Source organism: Pan paniscus, chromosome 11 (genome assembly GCF_029289425.2).
Source record: "Pan paniscus chromosome 11, NHGRI_mPanPan1-v2.0_pri, whole genome shotgun sequence".
Lineage (NCBI taxonomy): Eukaryota > Metazoa > Chordata > Mammalia > Primates > Hominidae > Pan > Pan paniscus.
Window position 1 is genome coordinate 121,476,617 of NC_073260.2, and position 23,292 is coordinate 121,499,908.

Here is a 23,292-nt window from a genome sequence, read left to right on the forward strand (position 1 = left end):
AATGTTATGTTAAAGAATTACTTCATCCCCGTGTGACCATCTCACCTCACAATCAAATGACCCTAAATCCGTCACTAACCTACCCCTGCCCTCACTAAACTTAATAATAAATGCTGATATATCCAGTGCATTGTTGGCACCGTGGAACCAGAAGGCGGTGACCCCCCTGGACCCAGCTTTCACTATCTTGTATGTGTCTATTATTTCTCAACCTGCCAATCTGCCTGGGAACAAAGAGAGAGCCCTGTTGCATTGTGGGCTGCTGGCCAGATCCCGCAATAGAATGCTTCCAGTTTTTGCCCATTCAGTATGATATTGGCTGTGGGTTTGTCATAAATAGCTCTTATTATTTTGAGATATGTCCCATCAATACCTAATTTATTGAGAGTTTTTAGCATGAAGGGCTGTTGAATTTTATCAAAGGCCTTTACTGCATCTATTGAGATAATCATGTGGTGTTTGTCTTTGGTTCTGTTTATATGCTGGATTACATTTATTGATTTGCGTATGTTGAACCAGCCTTTCATCCCAGGGATGAAGCCCACTTGATCATGGTTGGTAAGCTTTTTGAAGTGCTGCTGGATTTGGTTTGCCAGTATTTTATTGAGGATTTTTGCATTGATGTTCATCAGGGATATTGGTCTAAAAATCTCTTTTTTGGTTGTGTCTCTGCCAGGCTTTGGTATCAGGATGATGTTGGCCTCATCAAATGAATTAGGGAGGATTCCCTCTTTTTCTATTGCTTGTAATAGTTTCAGAAGGAATGGTACCAGCTCCTCCTTGTACCTCTGGTAGAATTCGGCTGTGAATCTGTCTGGTCCTGGACTTTTTTTGGTTGGTAGGGTATTAATTATTGCCTCGATTTCAGAGCCTGTTATTGGTCTATTCAGGGATTCAACTTCTTCCTGGTTTAGTCTTGGGAGGGTGTATGTGTTGAGGAATTTATCCATTTCTTCTAGATTTTCTAGTTTATTTGCGTAGTTGTGTTTATAGTATTCTCTGATGGTATTTTGTATTTCTGTGGGAAAAGTGGTGGTATCCCCTTTATCATTTTTTATTGCGTCTATTTGATTCTTCTCTCTTTTCTTCACTATTAGTCTTACTAGCAGTCTATCAATTTTGTTGATCTTTTCAAAAAACCAGCTCCTGGATTCATTGATTTTTTTGATGGGTTTTTTGTGTGTCTATTTCCTTCAGTTCTGCTCTGATCTTAGTTATTTCTTGCCTTCTGCTAGTTTTTGAATGTGTTTGCTCTTGCTTCTGTAGTTCTTTTAATTGTGATGTTAGGGTGTTGATTTTAGATCTTTCCTGCTTTCTCTGTGGGCATTTTGTGCTATAAATTTCCCTCTACACACTGCTTTAAATGTGTCCCAGAGATTCTGGTATGTTGTGTCTTTGTTCTCATTGGTTTCAAAGAACATCTTTATTTCTGCCTTCATTTCGTTATGAATCCAGTAGTCATTCAGGAGCAGGTTGTTCAGTTTCCATGTAGTTGAGCAGTTTTGAGTGAATTTCTTAATCCTGATTTCTAGTTTGATTGCACCGTGGTCTGAGAGACAGTTTGTTATAATTTCTGTTCTTTTTCATTTGCTAAGGAGTGCTTTACTTCCAACTATGTGGTCAATTTTGGAATAAGTGTGATGTGGTGCTGAGAAGAATGCATATTCTGTTGATTTGGGGTGGAGAGTTCTGTAGATGTCTATTAGGTCTGCTTGGTGCAGAGCTGAGTTCAATTCCTGGATATCCTTAACTCTCTGTCTCATTGATCTGTCTAATGTTGACAGTGGGTTGTTGAAGTCTCCCATTATTATTGCGTGGGAGTCTAAGTCTGCTTGGAAGTCTCTAACGACTTGCTTTATGAATCTGGATGCTCCCATTTTGGGTGCATATATATTTAGGATAGTTAGCTCTTCTTGTTGAATTGGTCCCTTTACCATTATGTAATGGCCTTCTTTGTCTCTTTTGATCTTTGTGGTTTAAAGTCTGTTTTATCAGAGACTAAGATTGCAGCCCCTGCCTTTTTTTTTTTCCATTTGCTTGGTAGATCTTCCTCCATCCCTTTATTTTGAGCCTATGTGTGTCTCTGCACGTGAGATGGGTTTCCTGAATATAGCACACTGATGGGTCTTGACTCTTTATCCAATTTGCCAGTGTGTGTCTTTTAATTGGGGAATTTAGCCCATTTACATTTAAGGTTAATATTGTTATGTGTGAATTTGGTCCTGTCATTATGATGTTAGCTGGTTATTTTGCTCGTTAGTTGATGCAGTTTCTTCCTAGCATCGATGGTCTTTACGTTTTGGCGTGTTTTTACAGTAGCTGGTACCAGTTGTTCCTTTCCATGTTTAGTGATTCCTTCAGGAGCTCTTTTAGGGCAGGTCTGGTGGTGACAAAATCTCTCAGCATTTGCTTGTCTATAAAGGATTTTATTTATCTTTCACTTATGAAGCTTAGTTTGGCTGGATATGAAATTCTGGGTTGAAAATTCTTTTCTTTAAGAATATTGAATATTGGCCCCCACTCTCTTCTGGCTTGTAGAGTTTCTGCTGACAGATCCGCTGTTAGTCAGATGGGCTTCCCTTTGTGGGTAACCCGACCTTTCTCTCTGGCTGCCCTTAACATTTTTTCCTTCATTGCAACTTTGGTGAATCTGGCAATTATGTGTCTTGGAGTTGCTCTTCTCGAGGAGTATCTTTCTGGCGTTCTCTGTATTTCCTGAATTTGAATGTTGGCCTGACTTGGTAGGTTGGGGAAGTTCTCCTGGATAATATCCCGCAGAGTGTTTTCCAACTTGGTTCCATTCTCCCCATCACTTTCAGGTACACCAATCAGACGTACATTTGGTCTTCTCACATACTGCCATATTTCTTGGAGACTTTGTTTGTTTCTTTTTACTCTTTTTTCTCTAAACTTTTCTTCTCACCTCATTTCATTCATTTGATTTTCAGTCACTGATACCCTTTCTTCCAGTTGATCGAATCAGCTACTGAAGCTTGTGCATTCATCACGTAGTTCTTGTGCCATGGTTTTCAGCTCCATCAGGTCCTTTAAGGACTTCTCTCACTGGTTATTCTAGTTAGCCTTTCATCTAATCTTTTTTCAAGGTTTTTAGCTTCTTTGAAATGGGTTTGAACTTCCTCCTTTAGCTCGGAGAAGTTTGATCGTCTGAAGCCTTCTCTCAACTTGTCAAAGTCATTCTCCATCCAGCTTTGTTCCATTGCTGACTAGGAGCTGCATTCCTTTGGAGGGGGAGAGATGCTCTGATTTTTAGAATTTTCAGCTTTTCTGCTCTGTTTTTTCCCCATCTTTTTGGTTTTGTCTACCGTTGGTCTTTGTTGATGGTGATGTACAGATGGGGTTTTGGTGTGGATGTCTTTTCTGTTTGTTAGTTTTCCTTCTAACAGTCAGGACCCTCAGCTGCAGGTCTGTTGGAGTTTGCTGGAGGTCCATTCCAGACCCTGTTTGCCTGGGTATCAGCAGTGGAGGCTGCAGAACAGCGAATAATGCTGAACAGAAAATGTTGCTGCCTGATTGTTCCTCTGGAAGCTTCATCTCAGAGGGGTACCCAGCCGTGTCAGGTGTCAGTCTGCCACTACTGGGGTGTGCCTCCCATTTAGGCTACTCGGTGGTCAGGGACCCACTTGAGGAGGCAGTCTGTCTGGAGTGAAGCAGGGCGAGGCATCGCCTCACCAGGGAAGTGCAAGGGGTCAGGGAATTCCCTTGTATAATGCTTCTTTTACACAACATAATATTTTTTAGATTCATCTGTGCTATATTGAGAATCAGTAGTTTGTTCAGTTTTTATTGCTGGGTTTTATGCCATTGTACTAATATACTGCAGTTTTTAAATATATTTTTATCAATGGACACCTGGGCTCTGTCTAGTTTCTGGAAATTCTGAATAAATCTCCTATAAATATTCCTGTGCAAGACCTTTTTTGACATATATTTTTATTTGTCTGGGGAAAATACCTAGGATTGAAAATATTGGGTCACAGAGTGGGGGGATATTGAGTTTTGTAAGAAACTGCTAGACCTTTTCTTGTGATTATATCATTTTACACTCCTACTGACAATGCATAAAAGTTTTGGATGATTCACATTCTCACCATTAGTGTTCTCATTCTTTCTAATTTCAGTATTCTGGCAGGTATTTAATAGTATTTCTTGGTAATTTTAATTTAATTTAATTTTCCTGAGTAATGAGTAATAATGTTGAATACTTTTTCAGATGCTTATGCCATGTGTTTTTGATTTATTTTGTTTTTGTTTTTTGAGATGGAGTCTCACTCTGTCTTACAGGCTGGAGTGCAGTGGCGTGATCTCAGATCACTGCAACCTCCACCTCCCGGGTTCAGGCAATTCTCCTGCCTCAGCCTCCCGAGTAGTTGGGACTACAGGTGCACGCCACCACCCCCAGCTAATTTTTGTATTTTTAGTAGGGATGGGGTTTCACCATATTGGCCAGGATCTCTTGACCTCGTGATCCACCCACCTCAGTCTCCCAAAGTGCTGGGATTACAGGCGTGAGCTACCACCACGCCACACCGTGTTTTTTTTGTTTGTTTTTTAATTTAATTTAATTTGTTTTTTTGAGACAGAGTTTCGCTTTTGTTACCCAGGCTTGAGTGCAATGGCACGATCTTGGCTCACCACAACCCCCGCCTCCCAGGTTCAAGTGATTCTCCTGCCTCAGCCTCCCTAGTAGCTGGGATTACAGCCATGTGCCACCACGCCTGGCTAATTTTTGTATTTTTAGTAAAGACGTGGTTTGTCCATGTTGGTCAGGCTGGTCTCGAACTCCTGACCTCAGGTGATCCACCCACCTCTGCCTCCCAAAGTGCTTTGATTACAGGCATGAGCCACTGCTCCCGTCCTTTTTTCTTTTTTAAAAAACAACAACAACCACAAAAAAATTGTGTCATATCTTTTGCTCATTTTTGGGGGAGATTGTATTTTCTCATGATTGAGTTATGGGAGTATTTCATAAATCCTGGGTACCAGTATATTGTCAAATATATTTTGATAATGTTTTCTAGTCTGTGACTTGCCTATTAACATTTTCAAACTATTAAGTATGATGTTTCTTGCTGGTTTTTTTGTAGATGCCTTTTATCATACTGAGAAAATTCTCTCTATTCCTAGTTTTCTGAGAGTTTTTACTTTCAGTGATTGTCAAATTATGTCATTTTTTGTCTGTTGAAATGATCATTCTTTAGAGTGTTCATGTGCTGAATTACAGTGATTGATTTTTGAATGTTAAAACAATCTTAAATTCCTGAAAAACCCTAATTGATCATGATGTATTGTCCTTTTTAGTGTACTACTGTATTCAATTTGCTTTATTTTGCTAAGAAATTTTATGTCTGCGTTCATGAGGGAAATTTGTCTGTAATTTTTAATTTTTGTTACAGAGTAGATTATGGTATTACAGTTTTTCTAGGGAAACTCAAAAATGACTTGGGAAGTTGATCCTTCTCTATATTCCGAAAGAGTTTATATGAGATTGGTGTTATTTTTTCTTTAAATGTTTGGCATTGAATTCACCAACAAAACCATCTGAGTCTGTGAGGGTAAAATATTCTTTGTGGACAGGTTTTTGATAACAAATAAAAGTTCTTTATTATATAGGGCTATTCAGATTATTTGTTTCCTTTTGTGTCAGCTCAGTAAGCTATATTTTTCAGGAAGCTTGTCCATTTCATCTAAATGGTGAATTTAGAGTTTTTAAAAATAGATATATTCTTGGTATTGATTCTTACTTTAATTCTATGTTGTCAGAGAACACACTCAATATGATTTTACACCTTTTAGAATTTTTGAGACTTCATTTATGGCTTACAACATGGTCTATCTTGGTGTCTGCACATTGTATGCTTGAAAAGAATATGTATTCAACAGCTTTGGGGAGAGTATTCTGCAAATATTAATTACATCAGGGTAGCTGATAGCATTGTTCACATTATCTATGTTTTTACTTTTTGTTGGCCTTATTTCTGTCAATTTTTGCTTCATGTATTTTGAAACTTTGTTACTAGAAACATATACCTTTATGATTGTGTTCCTGGTGAATTGACCCTATTATCATTATGAAATGATTTTTTTTTCTGGTAGTCTGTTTTTCATGAAATATATTTTATCTATTATACACATAACCACTCCAAACTTTTTGGGCTTACTAATTGCATATATATATATGTGTGTGTGTGTGTGTGTGTGTGTGTGTGTATGTGTTTGTATTTATTTCAACATATCTGTATCTTTGTATTTAAGTTACTATAGACAGCATATAATTGGGTTTTCTTTTTGAGTGCTGATAATCTCTGCCTTTTAATTAAAGTGTTTAGTCCGATAATATGATATAATTATTTATATGGTTGGATTTAGGTCTGTCATTTAATATTTGCTTGTCCCCTCCATAGTTTGTTTCTCTTTTCCTTCTTTCTTGCCTTCTTTTGGATTATTTGATTATTTTAAAGAAATCCAGTTAAACTTATTCATTAACTTTATAGCTATGCCTCCTTTAGGGATTGATTAAGGGATTATAACATACATCTTAATTTTTCACAGCCTACTTAGTTACTATTGTACCACTTTATGTAAAATGCAGAAAATTTGCACCTATATAGTTCTACTACTTTCCTATTGTTTATGTTTTATTTTGTATATCTATAACATCTGCATATATTATAATCCTCAGAAGATAATGTTATAATTATTGTTTTAAATTATAATGTATGTTTTGTTTTAAACTATAATGTATACAGAAATTAAGAGAAATGTAATATTATACATTTACACATATATTTACCATTTCTGATTTTTAAAAATTTTTTCTGGATGCTTCAAGTTTCCATCGGTAAAATTTCCCTTCAGCCTTTATAACATTCTTCCAATTTTTAAAAATATTGCAAGTCTGCTAGCAACAAATTATTTGTTTTCCATTATTTAAAAATGTCTTACTTTTGCTTTAATTCTTGAAGAATATTTTCTTTGAATATAGAATTTTTGGTATACTATACCGGTAACTATTTGTTCCCCCTTTCAGGACCTTAAAGATTGTTTTTTCATCCTCTATTAAACTCCATTGTTACAGACAAGAGTAATTCAAATTGCTGTTCCCCCGTATGTTATGTTATTTTTCTTTGGCTACTTTCAAGGTTTCACTTTTATATGTACTTTTCATAAGATTAAATAGGCATGGTTTTTGATATTTTTCTTCCTTAGGATTTGCTGAACTTCTTGTATCTAACATTTTATGTCTGTGGCCAAATTTGGGAAACATCCAGTCAATATTTCTTTAAATATCTTCTCTGCTGTGTTCTTCTCTCTCTCTCCTCCTTCTAAAACTCAAATTATGTTTTCCCACAAGCCAATGAGACTTTTTTCACAACTTGTAAAATATTTTTTTTTATATTGGATCATTTTGACCCATTACAAGTTCACTGTTTTCCTTTCATCTCATTCTATTATTATGCCCATTCTATAAATTATTTCAGGTATTTTCTTTTTTATGTCTTAGAATTTCCTTTTCTTCTTTGGATAGTTTCTATTTCTCTTAATATTCCCATCTTTTAATTCATTACAATTATATCCTCCTTTATGTCATTGGGCATATGTAAATAACTGCTTTAAAATTTTTGTCTGCTCTTTCTGCATCTGGATCATCTTAGAGGCATTTTCTGCTGGCTGTCTTTTCTTTGAGAGTGGGTTACATTTTTCTGTTTACTTATAAGTCAAATTTTTTTTGTTGTTTCATCCTGAACATTGTGAATTTTATATTATGGAGACTTTGAATTTGTATTTAATGCAAGGAAGTAACTTGGTTGGATTCAAACTCCAAATTCTATCTCTTGGTCAGAAGCCTAAATCTCAGTTCAGTTTATTTCGCTTCAACTAGAGTGTTTAGTGCTTGTCTCATACGTGAATGGGTTACCTATCAAAAGGTGTTTGCATGGCGTTTATCCACAGAATTGGCTCCCGTTCTCTAGCTCTCTTCTTTCTGGGATTATTCCTTCACTACCTGGCAGCTGTGGTTACCCTAAATTATGTCTTCCTGTTCTTCAGACTAGAATTATTGCACATTTGCTTTCAAAGCTTTGCCCACCCTGCATGGTACAGACTGAAGTCTGCCCTCAAGCTAAAAGCTCTGACAATGGCACATGGTACTAATTCTAATGGGGCTTAGTCAATCATCATCAGGAATGCAACCTCATTTTTTTTTAGATTATATTGTTGATGGGACAATATCACCGTTGTATATAATTGCTGTTTCTATTCATTTAATTATTTTTACGAATCTTTACAAATTCAATCTAATTTATTTAATCCTTCTTTAGACAAAACTTGGACACCCAAGTGGAAGTATTCTACTCATGGTGGAAAAGCATAATGCTTACTCCCTAGATCTTCCTTATCATTCTCCCTGCAGAAATATAGTATTTCTAGTATATGTCTCATTTGATAGGTCTTATTCCTAGAATTTTTCTGTAATACACAAACTTATTTTTCACATCTTAATTACCCTTAATCACATAGAGCTCTTTGTGCACCATTATATACATTTACATGGCAGTGAGCAAGAATTAAGGCCTATGATAATGAAAAAGAAAGAGATACCATAAGCTCATTGAGGCTTCAAATATATGACCTGGGTCTCGTTAATATCATGCTGTAGACAACTAAGCTTGTCTGCTGTGGAAATCCCATTCTTACAGCAAGGATTTCATTTGTATCATGGTACTCATAATAAGAATAATCTTAATGACAGCTAACATTATTGAGTACTTACAATCTACCAGGCCCTGTGCAAGAGCTTTAAATTTATTATTTATCTTAATCCTCATAACTGTTGTCATTCACGGAGAAGTTAAGTGATGTGCCAAGTCGTACTCAGAAAGAGGTAGAGTGAGATTTGAACCCAGAAATTGTGTCTTCAAAGTCTGTGATCTTAATTATTTACTAATTTTAGTCAATTTGTGTTTTGCTATGACCCTCTTCTTCATCTCCAATGCATTATGTGTCTGTATGGCTCATTATTGTAGCCCCCTACCTGAGGGCAACATCTTTGTTTTTTCTATTTTTGTCTCCCATTTAGGACAGATAACAGTGTCTTGCACATGGTGGGTATTCAATAAATGTGAGTTGCTTTTGTACTGTTATTGTACTCTATCACATCTGCTGTTCTAATCTCTCACTGCATGTCTACTTTTCCAACTTCCTTCCATCATGATGGACTATCATTCTTTCTTTAGTTATGTGATTGTTTATCTTTCCAACTAAGCCATGTGATGTGTATTTTGTAAAGCACTTTATCGCCAGTACTTAGTCCCTTACCCTAAATAGAGGACACAATCAATAAATGTATTTTGAATGAATAGTTGCAGAGGATATAATACTATAGCATAGGATGATGCAAGATTGTGTCCTTAATAGAATTTAAATTATGCTTAGTGTTTTGTATAAGAAGGTCATTTATTGATTTCTTCATGTTAGAGTCTAAACCTTGTCCACTAGCATACATATTTTATCTAACGGTCTTTTTCCAGAAAAAATTCATTAAGAGTTATTAAATTGGCAGGGTGTGGTGGCTCACCCCTTTAGTCCCAGTACTTTGGGAGGCCTAGGCAGGTGAATCACTTGAGCCCAGGAGTTTGAGACTAGCCTGGGCAACATGGCAAAACCCTGTCTCTAGAAAAAAATACATAAAGTTAGCTGGACGTGGTGTCATGTGCCTGTAGTCCCAGCTACTTGGGAGGCTGAGGTTGGAGGGGCGCCTAAATCGGGGAAGCAGAGGTGGCAGTGAGCTGAGATTGCATCACTGCACTCCAGCCTGGGTGACAGAGTGAGACCTTGTCTCACAAAAAGAAAAAATGAGTTATGGAACCCCTTCAAAAGTTTCAGTTCTTAAAGGGATACTTTACTTTCATGAAACATTGATTTATATGGGTCATATTTTTAGATATAAAATTAACACATTTAATATGCTGTATTGTTTATATGTTTTTTCACTTATTAACTCATTGAAAAATATTTTTGACTTCCAATATGTGTCAGACTTGTGCTGAATTCTGAAGATACAAATATGAATAAAAGCAAATTCACTAATTGAAAAAGCAAGTTGCCTCCTAATTCACAATAGTGCCTGTAGACCTTTTCTCTAATTTTGGCATTCATCTTGAATTTAATACCCTTTGTCTAGGTTATTTTCTATTTTCTAAAAATTAAATCTAAGAAAACCCCTGTTATTCCATTCTCTCAAGTCATTGGTAAAAATCACTATCAAATCACAGTGCTCTATCTTTAAGCACTGTTCTCAGTGAATTCTGGTGAAAACACTTGCAATGTCCAGCTGGTGGTCCTCAGCACAACTCACTGAGCATCAATAAACATTCTATAACTTTTGATTTTACTCTCAGACATTATGTGCATCAGCGCTACTGAGTCTTTACATGACAATAAGTTGTCTCTTAACAGAGTGGGCTCTAACAGGAAAGAGTGCTTTTGCTGGCTGGATTTTATGTGCAATAGACACTGAATAGATTGATAATTTCTGTTTGTAGTCTGTTGATGGAATTTTAAAGAAGGGAGAATAAAAGACCTTGCTTAGAGAACACTATGCTGTCTGTAGCTGTGTTGGTTTGGCACACACATTTAACCCATCTATTCCAACTAGGCCAACCTACATTTCTGCTGGCAAATGTTGAGTTTCTTTTTTAGGGAAGTGCTGGTAGGTCATGAATAGAGAATGAGCACAGAATGCCAATGAGAAAGGCTCTTTGGAAGAAAAAAAAGGAGTTTTGATAACACTCAAGAAGTGAAGCAAATTTAGCTAGAAAACTGGTAACTAGAGTTTCTATTAAAAATTTTCCAACAGTTAAACTGCATAAAAATGTGTATTAAAAACTTTCACTCACCAAATGACTCCATGAAAATATTGAGAAGTCGTAAGTTTGAGTTTCTTCAAATGCCGACCGTGAGATAAAGATTGGGTAAAAGTAGCTTATTTGGGAAATGATCTTACATAAAAGCAAAAACTACAACAAGGAAGCAGGGAAATGAGACAGAAAATGAAGGAAACCCAATAAAGTTCATGGGGTAACTGTGGCTCAGTTCCAAAGATCCCCTGAGAAATCGTATTGGACAGGCCTCAGAATTGTTTTACTGAGAACTGAGAAAACCAGATTATTTACCCACCATCTCCTGCTCCACATTTATGGAAAATTGTTCCTGAGGACATTCACTCCCTGGTGCTTCTAGCCTGCCTTGAGTATGGGCTGAGCCTATTTCTGAACCAGAAGCTTCCATGCAAAGAGGCACAGAAACATATGCTAAAATGTCATTGGCACGAATGGGAAGCATCCACCAAGCTGCAAGTAATTGCTGGGCATAGTGTGGAGGACTGATGGCATGTGATACACCAAGTGTTACGGTATATCTCCAGTAAAGTTATTTTATCTGGAATATGTAAAGAACTCCTATGAATCAATAAGAAAAAGGCAGAAACCTCAATTTAAAAATGGACAAAACTTCAATAGGTTGTTCACTAAGGGGAGTATCCACATGGTAATAAATATGAGAAAAAAGACCTCAATCTCACTAGTTATTAGGGGAATGAAAAGTAAAGCCATAATAATATATCATTACACACATACCACAGTAGATAAAATTTTAAAGCTGACATAAAATGGTGAGAATTTGAAGCAACTGGACCTCTCATATACTCCTGATGTGAGTGTAAATGGATACAATCACTTTGGAAAAGTGTTTGGCAATTTAAACATACACATACCCCAATGGATATATGTATAATTTATGAAAATTTATTGAGCTGGATGCTTATGATTTATTCATACTTATTTTCTATGTTATATTTTGAATTTACTTAGAATATGATGTAGGATGAGAAGATGCATTTTTGGAACTTTCTTAATAGTGAAATAGTGAGTTTTAAAAATATTTTGGCCATAAAAAAGTATTTTACTGTTTCCCAGAAAACTTGCATGCTTTAATCTAAAAAAACCAAAGAAGGAAACAAGTATATAATGAAATTCTGATTAATTTTTTTCATATCATGATAGTCAATAATCTTTTAAATAATTTGGACTTTATTTTATATAACTAATTTCTTCAAAAATAACAAATTTCTTTGAAATCTAATAACTTAGGCAGGCACTTAATTTGATCCAGTCAATAAAATAAACATGACCTTCTAATCCAATCTTTCTTTCTCTCTCTCTCTTTTTCTTTCAAGTATGTTCTTTTAGGTGATTTCTGATTTTTTTAATTGGGTAAGTAAGGTTTTATTTTATTCATAGATTTTTAATGGATCCGTTGAGAGAAATTTTATGAAAATATATAGGTTAGACTGTGGTTCTAAAGATGTCACATGTTCATTCTTGAATGGAACAATACTCTTAATGAGTCATGGGCCACAGGTAACATTTGTAGCCTCCAGTTGCTTTCTTGAAAATGCTGAGTATTGGCCCTGAGACATAAGGGCAAGGGTGTATATGCATCAATATAAATCCAGGGTGTCCATATTACACTGAGAACTGCAATAATATAAACATTATGTGAAGAAGAGTTCATTTTGTATAGTTAACCATAAAATGTTCCCATAGGAACATTTCCTAACTTTTTGAGCAGTTTTGAGTAGTTTTCAAGGGACTAACATTATTCATATATGCAGATCTCATTTAATGTGTATAATCTATAGAGAGGCAAATTCAGTTTACTTAGAGGCAGACACTTAGCCAAGATGGACACTTCACTTATAATGGTATTTCCTTCTAAATAAAATGTGTATTGCTATCCATTTTATCTTCATAAATCTCAGTGTATTTTTGTGAGCCTTGCTAAAACATAATCGGCTTTGTGATCCCCCAGACCATTAATCATTAATTCTTTTTATTACTTCTGTTCTTAAATTCCTTCTTTGGTTTACATTATTTATTCATAATATGGTACCATCATTCATTCATTTAGTTGCCCATTCATTTATTCATAGCTTATCAAATATTTATTGATAGTTTATGCTGCTGGAAATATAATTGTAGTTAGGTTATAATCTTGGGCCTCCAAGAACTCCCAATTCAGTAAGAAAGGTCAATAGATAATTGCATATTTGAAATGAAGTGAGCTAAATGCTCTAATACAAGACTCCACAAAGTAAAGTATAGTAAGAGAAACAGCTGTTCTGTTAAACTTTCCAGGCCAGGAAGGTTGGGTGGGATGAAGGGACTAGGAATAATTTATTTACTTATTTGTAGATTTTAGATAATTGGTCTGGGTCTGGTGAAAGAAGAATCCACCTGCTGTAAAAACTAAAGAAGGCTGGGAGCATAACATGCAGTGTTTTAGGAATCATTTAATATAGCGGGAGCTACAGGTCACTCTAAGTAGTTTGTTATGAACAGATCACGATTAATAAAGAAGGGAGTAAAGATTAATAACAATAGCTACTTTTGAAGGTTCTCAGAAACTGTTCTTAATGTTTTGTGTATAAAAACTCTTTCTATCTTCTCAATAACCTGCATAGTAGTTACTGTTACTGCCTTTTCACAGATGAGGAAACTGAGGCCCAGAAGAGTTAAATATTTGTCAGGCGGCCAGTATATGGTACTTGGTGAAGCCAGAATTTGAACTCTTTAACTCCTATGCTGCACTGTCTCCAAAATAAGATAGAAGATTTGGAGAAAGAGACATTGGAGGCCCCGGGCCAATGAATTTTGAATCAGTACCATGTATGATGGAGGCCCTTCAAAGAGTTTTAAGGAGGGCAGTGCCATGATAAAACATGTGTATTAGAAATTTCAGTCAACATCTATGGAGAGGGTGAATATTAGGGAGGAATTTCAAAGGCGGGAAGATCAGCTATTTATTACATTTTCCCTATCTTATTCCAAAATTTATTTAAGGAGACAAAGGTTTAAGTAAGACATAGTAAGAAAAATAAATTATAAATAGAAAAAAGAGAAAGAGAAAAAATGGTAAAGCTATGAAATGGTACCAGTGTTATGTCAAAGACAGCAAACCTATGGTGCTGTGCTATATACTTGTTAAGGGTATACCACAAGTTTCACTTTAAGTTTTTAAGCCACCAGCATGAAAATGGATAAATAATCAATTCATGGTCTCTGTAAAATATATGGAAGGAAAGGTCAGCCAAAGGAGAGAGGTATAAAAGGAAGGATGGATATTTGATGTACATCTTTGCGATGATTTGGCTTAATATAGAGGTAGACATTAGAATGTTAAGACTGGAAGCCAGTTTTTCATAAATATTACTCTTAGCCTAGGTTTTAATTTTGGGCAGCAGAGTTCAAAATTATGTTTCTGGATAAGTTCCTTTTGCACAGCCATTGATGTAGCCAGTTGAGTAAGGAGTCATATCGTTTTACTATCAACTGAGCTGGGCACGCAATTGACATTCTCATATGAAAATGGTGGTGAAGAAGGTCTCATGCCTGAATAGAGCTAGTCTCCATGCCTTACCACCTTTCATGCACTCGCGCACACGTATTTTGCTTGGAAGTGAACTGCAGGGTAGAGGTTGAGGCTAGAGACTTAGGGTAAGATCAATATTATCCTAAGAAAAAAAATTTCTATCTGTGCTAACATAGAGTCAATAAATGCAGACCAAGACCAAGAGTTCTACTCCATATAGTATGACCAATTAAATTTTAATCTGGAAAAGTTATTAAAGCTAGTGCAACCAAATGTCTACCATTTTGATAACTCATTAAAAGCATTCAGAAGGCTAGATTTAAGCAGCATGAACTCCTGGTGTTTCCTCCAAGATTAATTATTTGTAAAATGTAAACCAAAGAGACTGAGTAGATAATGAACTGCATGGGACTGTTTGATATAAATCAATGAATGGTTCCTCTGAAGCTCTTTGTGGTGGCATTGTTTAGACAGTAGGATCAGTCTCTTAAAGCCCATCTTAATCATAATTAGTAAAAAAAAAAAAAGTGTATGTGTACATGCACATGTGCATGGGTCTCACTACTTCAAAAGTAGCATGATTTTAAAAATTTTAAAAGAAACAAGTTAAAAGAAACCTTTTTATTTATGAGCAAGTATTGACAGAGTTGATTCCTCAGAACTCTGATTCTCTTGGTAGCTAAATAATGGGTCTACATTGAGAGTAAATAACTTCTAATCAATAACAAATCCCTGCCTCTAGACTCAAAGGACAAGGACAAGAAAATGGCAAAAGTCAGATATTCTTGCATTGATAATTTTAGACTTCTCTAGAAGTGCGACAGTATCATATGGTTTGAAGTGGAATAACACTACCGTTACCTCCTTGCCCACTTTTCCACCTTTTTTCTTGTTTTTGGCTAAAGCACTGGCCTGAGAAACCTGGGTTTACAACTGTGCCAAGCAAGGGGCCAGCATATATTAATAGTTCAGAAAATATGTCCTCAAAGATAAGAAAGCATATAATTCGGAGGAATTTTTTAATGCCATTTTTTACTGGACTCAGATAGGTAATTGGGAGAATTTTATCAAATCTTTAAATATCCTTAGACAGATATTTCCAATGTTGTTAAAACCGTTACACAGTTGGAACATTTTGGTCAACTTCCTAAGGCACTGTATTCATTTTCATGAGGTTAACATGTCACTGATTGCCAAAATATGTCAAAAAGAGCAAAGCCACCATAGGCTAATCTTCCATAGAAGTAAAAATGTAAAAACTTAACAAATAATCTGTGCAAAAAGAATTCTTGGTCTTTGTCTGCACATAATGATTCTATGCTAGAACATTAAAATACAGAAGTTTAGTAAAATAATAATAATAGCCATCAGTTTATCAAAGAAATGCAGGGATAATTTAACATAGAATGCCTATTAATAAAATCTAGCACTTAGTATATATTAAGACTAAAGGAAAAAAATAAATAGATGGCAAAAAGTAATAAATTTAATCTTCATTGTGTTAAAATATTAGTTAAACAATATTTTAAAACTCCATTAGCATGTTGAAGAATTTATATAATAAGTTTATAGCAAACATCATATTAAATGTTGAAACTATTGAGATATTAATCTAATATTAAAAGTGTGACATAGATGTACTCTCACCATTATTATTTCATAGATGGTGCCATTGAAGTGTTTCGGTTTTTGCCGTGCTTAAGAACTGCATTTCAAGAAGGAGATAAATACTCAATAGTTACTGTCATACCCATGTTCTGTAACTTGTTAAGATTACAGACTTTTTCAAAAAATAACAGATGCTGGGGAGGTTGTGGAGAAAAAAGAATGCTTATATACTGTTGGTGGGAGTATAAATTAGTTCAGCCATTGTGGAAGACACTGTGGTGATTCCCCAAAGACCTAAAAACAGAAATATCATTTGACCCAGGAATCCCGTTACTGGCTATTTACCCAAAGGAATATAAATTGTTCTGTTATATACATACATACACATGTATTTTCATTGCAGCATATTCACAATAGCAAAGACATGGAATCAACCTAAATGCCCATCAGTGATAGACTGGATAAAGAAAATGTGGTACATATGCACCATGGAATACTATGCAGTCACAAAAAAAGAACGAGATCATGTCCTTTGGATGATAGACTGGATAAAGAAAATGTGGTATGTATACACATGTATATGATCGTGTCCTTTGCAGGGACATGGATGGAGCTGGAGGATATTATCCTTAGCAAAACTAACACAGGAATAGAAAACCAAATGCTATTTGTTCTCACAAGTGGGAGCAATATGATGAGAACACATGGACACATAGAGGGGAACAACACACACTGGGGCCTATCAGAGGGTGGAGGGTGGGAGGAGGAAAAGGATCAGGAAAATAACGAGTACTAGGCTTAATACCTGGGTGATGAAATAATCTGCACAACAAACTCCCATGATGCAAGTTTACCTATATAACAAACCTGCACAGGTACCCCTGAACTTAAAATTTAAATTAAAAAAGTATAGATGTCTTCTTTTCCTTTAAAAAATTTTTAAGGGTAGTTTTATGTTCAAGGCAAAATTGAGAGGAAGGTACAGAGATTTCCCATACACCACCTGCCCCCAACACATGCATAGCCTCACCCATTATCAACATCCCCACCAGAGTGACACATTTATTACAATCGATGAACCTACATTGACACATCAATATCACCTAAAGTCCATACTTTACATTAGGATTCACTCTTGATGTTGTACAGTCTATGAGTCTGGACAAATGTCAAATGTATAGTGATAGGTAGCCACCATTATAGTTCATACAAAGTATTTCTATTGCCTTAGAAATCCTCTGTGCTTTGCCTATTTATCCCTTTTTACTGCCTCCATAGTTTTGCTTTTTCATGTAATTGGAATCATATGGCATGCAGCTTTTTCAGACTGGCTTATTTCAGTTAGTAGTATTCATTTAAGTTTACTCTGTGTCAATTCATGGCTTGACAGCTGATTCCTTTTTGGCACTGAATAATATTCATGTCTGATATGCCACAGTTAATTTATCCATTCACCTATTAAAGGACATCTCCGTTACTTCCAAGTTTTGGCCGTTATGAAGAAAGCTGCTGTAAACAGCCATGGAAAGGTTTTTGTGCAGATATAACTTTCCGTCTCGTTTGGATAAATATAAAGGCGTATGACTGCTGGATCAAATGATAAGAATATGTTTTGTTTTTTAAGAAACTGCCAAATGCCTTCCAAAGTGGCTGTACCATTTTGCATTCCCACCAGCAATGAGTGATAGTTCCTGTTGCTTCCCATCCTCATCAGCATTTGGTGTTGTCAGTGTTCTGGAATTTGGCCATTCTAATAGATATGTAGTTGTATCTCATTCTTATTTTAATTTGCATTTCTCTAATGACTTATGATATGGAGCATCTTTTCATATGCTTACTTTCATCTATTTATCTTCTCTAGTGAGGTGTCTGTTAAAGTTTTTTGCCCATTTTAAAAATCAGGTTGTTTTCTTATGGCTGAGTTTTAAGAGTTCTTTGTAAGTTGTGGGTAGCAGTCCTTTATCACATATGTCTTTTGCAAATATTTTCTCCTATGGCTTGTCTTTACACTATTTTTTATTTCCTGCATGGGTACAACCTAAGGACCTTTCCAAACATCCCACTGTGATCAGCAGACAAGGCTCTGTGACTTCCAGGGAGAGGAGGAGCTCTGTGATACTCCTCAGCAAAGGACAAATGGATCTTGAGTTAGTCAAGGTCAAAAAGACTGTTTGAAATTTGTGCAAATAATATACATTTGAAAATAATATAACCATATGCTTAGGCTCAATCATTTTCTTGGGATAGATTCTTTCTACTGACATTGTTATATTAGGGGGGAGCTGATTTTTTTCATTAATGGACTGATAGTTGTTTTTAAAATTTGAATCTTCACATGCAAAGAAGCATTTTTCTTCTAAGTCTGACCATTTACTCAACTATTACTTTATTAGAGCAATTCTGCAATAACAGGAAAGATTCTTTAGGAATTTAGACTTAATTAATTTCTGATTGGTAAATGACGAAATTCATCTATTAAAGAAGTCAGCCTGAATTTGTTGTAGTCATTAAAATTTTAGGCAATAAAATAATTTTTAAAAAAACAAGTAGAAAGTAAAACACAAAGATATTGCCTTACAATGTTAGATTGTTTACTTAGAAAAGTTAAGAGAATCAACTGAAAACAATCATAGGCATAATAAGAAAGTTAGTAAAATTAGCACATAAAGGAAAAAGAGGCCCCAAATAAGTTTGTTAATGGAGAGCTTCCAATATATGAACACATAAAAATGTCACATAGTGATAAAGCTATGTGGAGACTTAAAATAGGATTATGTGATAAGGAGTCACTGAGATATGATTTAAGACAAATTGGTCAGGGCGGGCCTTTATTAGGGGGTGACGTTTAAATTGAAGTCTAAATGCAAAAAAGGAGCCAGTCATTAACAAAAGGACTTCTCACCTACATAACACTGAATTAATCAATAAATCTATGTTGATTTAAGTTGCTAACGTAGAAATAGAGAAGTAATATATTGGGTGTGTCAATTTTTTGAATTGAGAGACGTGCAGATGTGGGCTAATTAGAGGTCAGCTAGATTTCTGTTATAAAAGAAGATGAGACAGCCAGGCTCGGTGGCTCATGGCTGTAATCCCAGCACTTTGGCAGGCCAAGGCAGGTGGATCACCTGAGGTCAAGAGTTCGAGACCAGCCTGACCAAACCAACATGGTGAAACCCTGTCTCTGTTAAAAATACAAAATTAGCCGGGTGTGGTGACACATGCCTGTAATCCCAGCTACTCAGGAGGCTGAGGCAGGAGAATTGCTTGCACCTAGGAGGGTCAAGCAATCAGCAGTGAGACAAGATTGTGCTACTGCACACCTGCCTGGGCAACAAGAGCAAAACACCATCTCAAAAAAAAAAAAAAAAAAAAAAAAAGAAGAAAGAAAAAGAAGATGAGGGGAACTTCAGAAAAAAAGTGGAGGTAATTGAGGAAAAGAAGAGTCTACTTCAGGGGTGTTGATGAACATTGAATGACGGAACACCAGGTCAAGTCACTGAAAGACCTACAACGCTTGAAATCCTAGTGCTACATAAGGTAATGGCAGTGTGAGGCATAATGGGACAAATCCTGAACACAAGCAAAGTGGGCAATCAGCTGGAAGATATGGGGCCAGTGGGCCACTGCTCTCTTCTACAGTTCCTAGTAGTGTAGCAGCAAAGAGATAAGAAAAGTTCTCTTGGGGGAAACTGCTGTTCTCTGAGTGACTGAGACTAGGAGATAGTGTTTCAGCCTTTCTGGAAAGGTGGTGTAGTCTGGGAGAGAAGTGATCTTGTTAGGAACAGGAGGATAGGAGCTGCCCCTTCCTTGTAGGAAGGATAGAGTGTGGAGAGAAACAGTACACTAAGAAACACTGCAGACACTAAATATCGTAAAAATGTAATTGGCCTTAGCTTATAAAGCAAAGGAAGTAAACTTTCCAGGTATGTTGCATCTCCATGCTTCCAGTCTGGCAACCCTTCAATCTACTTCTTAAAATCCTTCAAGTATAGCTAAGAGCACACCTGCTGGGGAAACACTTAAAACTTTCCTCCAAAGACTGAGAGCAACACAAAGATGTCTGTTTTCACCAGTTCTATTCAACATTGTGCTGGGGTTCTAGTCAAGGCATTTAGACAAAAAAAGGAACTAAAAGGCATCCAGAGTGAAAAGGAAAAAGTAAAATTAACTCTACTGGTATATAGAAAAAATCCACTGGTACCCATAAAAAACTTCTAAGATCTAATAAAGTAGTTCAGCAAGTTTGTAGGATGTAAGATCAAGGACATAAGTAGGACGTAAGAATCAGTTGCATTTCTCTACAATAGCTATGACAAATCTGACAGTGATATTCAAAAAATTCCAAATTATTTGAATAAAAGAAAAAATATTTAGAAATAAATTTAACAAAAAATGTGAGACTTGTACACTGAAAACTACAAAACACTTTGGAAAGAAATTAAATAAGATATAAATAAATCGAAGACACCTCATGTTCATGGATTGGGAGACTTAATATCTTTAACATGAGGATACTCTTGAAATTTATCTACAGATTCAGTATAATCCCTATAAAAAATCCAACTGACTCTTGCAGAAAGGGATAAGCTGATCCTAAAGTTCATATGGAAATGTAAGGGGCCTGAAATACACACACAAAAAAAGCCTAAAACAAACAAACAAACAAACAAACAAAAAGTTGGAGGACTCACAGTTCCAAGTTCTAAAACTTAGTACAAAACTACTGTAATCAAGACAGTATAATACTGGCATAAAGATAGACAATAGACTGGAATTGGGAGTCCAAAAATAAATGAATATGTCTATTGATTTTTGGGAAAGGTGACAAGTCAATTTAATGGGGGGAAAGGAAGCCTTTTCAGCAAAAAGTTCTGGGACAACTAGATATCTGAAGAAAGTAACTTGGATCTGTTCATTATAGCAAAAAATTAACTAAAAGTAGATGAAAGGCCTAAGTGTAAGAGTTAAAACTTTAAAACTTTTGAAAGAAAACATAGGACTAAATCTTTGTGAGTTTGGATTTCATGGTGGTTTCTTAGATATAATACCTAAAGCACAAGCCACTAAAGAAAAGACAGATAAACTGGACTTGCTGAAAATTAAAAACATTTGCTTTGAATGGCCATTTCTCCAAAGAAAATATAACATGACCAATAAGCACATCAAAAGATGCTCACTGCCATTAATCATTAGAGAAATGCAAGTCAGAACCAGAACAAGGTACACTTCACTCCCATTAGAATAGCTATAATAATAATAATAAACACAAATGGACAATGATTAGTGTTCGGGAGGATGTGGAAAAATTGAAAGCCTCATACATTGTTGGGGGTAATGTAAAATGGTGTGAACCTAGTAGAAAATAGTTTGGCAGTTTCTCAAAAATTTAACAGAGAGATATCGTATGACTTAGCAATTGTACTCCTAGATATATTCAAGAGAATCGAAAACATATGTTCAAGCAAAAACTTATACAAGAAGGTCCATAGCAGTGAAGTGGTGTCATTGTCTGGAGTAAATACCCAAGGTTCATTATCTCACGCCAAGGAAATCAAGGATGAGACACACAAGAAGTGAGTTTCAGAGCAGGGGTTTGGTAGGTGAGAGGAAACAGAAAAAGCGAAAAGCTCTCTCTCCTGCAGAGGGAGAGGGGCTCCCGAGCTGGTCTTCCAGCCTGTGGTGAAGTGCAGGAGTTTTTATAGATGAGCCTTAGGAGGTGGTATCTGATTTACATAGGGCACGAGAGATTGGTTAGACCAGGTATGCCATTTGCATAGTGTGTGAAGGAGCTGGCCGCCCCACCCTAATCTTTTATTATGCAGATGGGTTCTCTACCTGGCTGACACCACGATGCCTGTTCCTTTATTGCACAAGTAGTTGACAAGGAAAAGGGAAGATGGAGCCTCCATGTTGAACCTGCCTGGCCCCCAGCTAGCCTTTTCCTCTTGGTACAGCTGGCGGCATTCACCCATGCAAGCTTCGAACCTGCTTGTCTACATCTGCGGCTCGATTTTACAGGCTGCTTTTTGTTGAAAAGAAATGATTTGGGGGCAACTTTTTGTTAAAGGGAAGCCTTGCCGAGGACTCCTTTACCCTTACTAACTGCCTAAATAATTTCTTTTTAGCTCCTGCATTATTTCCCCTCTCAGGAGTGGTAACCCTAACTGCTGTTAGTGGGTTTTGGATAATGACTCTTCCTGGCTACTTCCTGCTGAAAAGAAGCTTAGTGTGGGAAACGGTAGCTAGGGCTCCTCCTGAGGTTGATCTAAGTAAGGGTCCTTGAAAGAAAGGTGTGTCCATGTATGGTTCAGTCTGCAGCACCATTTGGAGTTTGATTTCTTCTAGGCGAGAGGAAACAATTCGAGTTATAGTATTGAGTATACAAGGTCCAAATATTAATATAAGACATATGAGCAAGAGGGGGCTTAATAAAGTAGCTAACCAATTCCACAAGGAAGACTGGAATTAATTAAAGAGAGATTGTAGCCACCTAGGGCTGGAGCCAGCATTTTTCTCTTAACGTGTCAATGATTCTAATTTGATTTTTAAGCATCCGTAGGTTTTCTTCTACTTGACTAGAGGTGTTGATCCAGAAGCAGCATGTTTCATTTAAAATTGCACAGGTACCCCCCATCTCAGCCGTAAGGACATCTCCAAGGCCCATCTATTTTGTGCTACTACATAGGCTAAAGAGTTTATGGATTGTTGTACTTCTTTGGCCCCTACTATTGCCTTCCATCCTCATTACATCATAATGGAAATATTAAGTACTGATCTTTCAAGGAGAGGAATACCAGCAAACCAGAATAGGCCTCTGGCTATAGAGTTCCCCATCCATGGTTTTTCTAAGATGGGATTGTCATGTGCATGCTCCCACCCCAGTCTTCTCTTTCAGTTACATCTCCATATGAGGCCATGAAAATGATAGATCTCTTTGTTCAGCATATCTGAGATAGTGCACTCTTTATAAAAGAGCCTAGGTTAGGCCGGGTGCAGTGGCTCACACCTGTAATCCCAGCACTTTGGGAGGCCAAGGCAGGCAGATCACAAGGTCAGGAGTTTGAGACCAGTCTGGCCAACACGGTGAAACCCTGTCTCTACTAAAAATACAAAAATTAGCTAGGCATGGTGGTGGGTGCCTGTAGTTCCAGTTACTCGGGAGGCTGAGGCAGGAGAATTGCTTGAACCCAGAAGGCAGAGGTTGCAGTGAGACGAGATTGTGCCACTGCACTC